The sequence below is a fragment of the Arachis ipaensis genome, chromosome B9 (assembly GCF_059453495.1).
Source record: "Arachis ipaensis isolate K30076 ecotype BB chromosome B9, ASM5945349v1, whole genome shotgun sequence".
Taxonomy (NCBI): Eukaryota; Viridiplantae; Streptophyta; class Magnoliopsida; order Fabales; family Fabaceae; genus Arachis; species Arachis ipaensis.
In genome coordinates, this window is record NC_142444.1 from 44,744,381 (window position 1) to 44,746,886 (window position 2,506).

Genomic DNA, 2,506 nt, shown 5'->3' on the forward strand with positions numbered 1-2,506 from the left:
GCAGTGTGGTTCCGAACCTTAGGGTGATAGCATTAATGCCACCCTTTGGATTGGGTAATGGTTGAGAGGGGATTCCACTAGAGCTCAAAGGCTGGTTATTGGAGTTATTCATTGAGCCAATCTGTGAGACAAGAGCTTGCAGGGTAGAGTTCAGACCATTTAGTGTAGCATAAAGGTTATTTTCCATGGTCTGTTGTCTCCGATCAATGTATTGTAGTAAATTATCATTAGAAGGTGAGGAAGGATAAGTAATTTGAGAGGTCTGCTGTTGGGTATTCTGTGGTCCTTGGGATTGTCTCAGGTGAGGTGCTCTGTAAGGCTGGTTTTGGTTCTGTTGTCTGTTGTTATTATTATTCTACCTCTGATTTCTCTGATTGTCTCTGCCTCCTCTGTTGTTGTTGTCCCTCCAATTCTGGTTAGAATTGTCCTGCCATCCATGGCTGTAATTGCCACCTTGATTGTACCCTTGGTTGGGGCGGTCATAGAAGTTATGAGTGGCTGCCACGGTGTTGTCTTCCTGCTGGAGCTGCGGACATTCATCAGTATAATAGCTATAATCAGCACAGATTCTGCAAACTCTCTGTGGGACTAACTGTTGGCTTTGCTGTGGTGGAGAAGGTTGAGCTTACTGAACTTGTTGTTGATTCAATTGCATCTGCTTCAGCAAGTTGGTCATTTCACAGATACTCTGAGTTAGAGCAGCAGTCTCTCTGCTAGAGGATACTTCTGCAACAGCTTTTGAACGGCCTTGTTTCTGCCTGTGATTTCGAGTGGATTCAACTAAGTCGCTAATCAATTACCATGCCTCATCAGTGGTCTTGTACTTTTTTATAGACCCATTGCTAGCACTTTCCAATGTGGTCTTATTTTGGGGCTTCATGCCCTGTGTGACGTAACCGAGTAATACTATCTTGTCAATCATATGGTGGGGGCAAGCTTCCAGAAGATTATTGAAGCGCTCCCAGTATTCATAGAGAGTCTCGAATTCATCCTGAACAATTATAGAAATGTCTTTCCTCAGTTTATCAGTAACTTCAGCTGGAAAGAACTTTTCCAAAAATTCTCTTCTAAGTGTATCCCAGTTGGATACAGTTGCTGCGGGTTGAGTGTAGTACCACTCTCTCGCCTTTCCCTCAAGAGAGAACGGGAAGGCTTTTAGCAAAATAGAAGTTTCATCCGCACCATCACGCCTGACAGTAGAACAGGCTGCTTGAAAATCTCTCAGGTGCTTGATAGGCTCTTGAGCAGGTAAGCCATGAAACTTGGGCATCAAATTGAGCAGTGCAGTCTTTATTTCAAAGTCTATAGCCACCGCTGGGTATTGCGCTTGAAACGGTTGCATTGTAAAATCAGGGGCTCCAGCCTCTTGGATAGTAACTCTCCTAGGTGCTGCCATGTCACCTATACGTAAATCAACTGAATCAGTAGAACGGGGGCTGGTTTCTTCCTCAAATGATGTTTCAGATCCGCCCTCTGAGAGGAATAACTGACGCCGAGCTTGCCTTATTCGTGAAATAGTTCTTTCAATCTCAGGATCGAATACTGGCAAGCTTGGATCAGAAAGTGAACGCGTCATCTAGCGAAAGAAACAAGCAGCTCATAGTAGCAAGATAAAATAAAATGCAAATAAAAAAAATTCCAATTAATAACTTTAGCACTCTATTGCAACTCCCCAGCAACGGCGCCAAAAATTGACGTGGCGGAAATTGGCGAGTTAAGAATTGTTATAAGATATGCGTTGCAAGTATAGTTCTTAACCAACCAGAAATCCGCTTATCAATTTAGAAGGGTTGTCACAAAAAATAAAATTAAAATACTGGGAGTATGAATCCCAGGTCGTCTCCCAACGAGTTACAGAAAGGTGTGCTATTTTATTAATCAGATATTTTCAAAAAGAGTTTGAGTTGAATAAACAGGAAATTAAATTAGGGAAATTAAGTAATTTAAATAAAAGCCTTGACTGGGAGTAGATTAGTTGGAAGCCCTATTCTTGTTGCAGTACTCTCAAGATTAATTGATAATTGAAGGTTGTTCTGTTTAGTTATCCCTTACTAGGTAAGGGAAAGTCAAACAAGTTGGAATGCTGTTTCTATTCATAAGTCCCAATCCGCTTACTTGGAAGGACTAGCGTTAGTGACTAGAGAGCAATCCAACAATAAACCCAATTACAATTTCTCTTGTGAGCATTCTAACTCAAGGGTTCCTTTCAATCAACTCCCCATCAAGTTAGGGAACTACTCGCTCATTGTGAATGTAGAACTCATAACATAGGAAAGGGAATTAAAGAAAGACATGATAAATAAAACTCAAAGGAATCAATTAAAAATAAAAGTAACTCTTGTATTAATAAATTCTAAAATAATCCAATAGTAAAATTGAGTAAATTAAAAGACATGGAAGAGTAAAGCAAAGTAAAGAAAACGAACTAGAATGACGAAGTCTTGATGAGGTAATAACTCTTCTCAATATCCCAATGCAAAGAGCAATAGAAATAAAAATCCTAAGA

The 2,506-nt window shown here is 40.3% G+C and overlaps 1 non-coding gene across 1 annotated transcript; it reads left to right on the forward strand.

The window, feature by feature from the left end:
* Positions 1–916: 916 nt before the first annotated feature.
* LOC148544509 (small nucleolar RNA R71) lies at positions 917–1,024 on the forward strand. The gene has a single exon (XR_015900942.1). It is a non-coding gene; the product is annotated as a small nucleolar RNA R71 (small nucleolar RNA).
* The last annotated feature ends 1,482 nt before the right edge of the window (positions 1,025–2,506 follow it).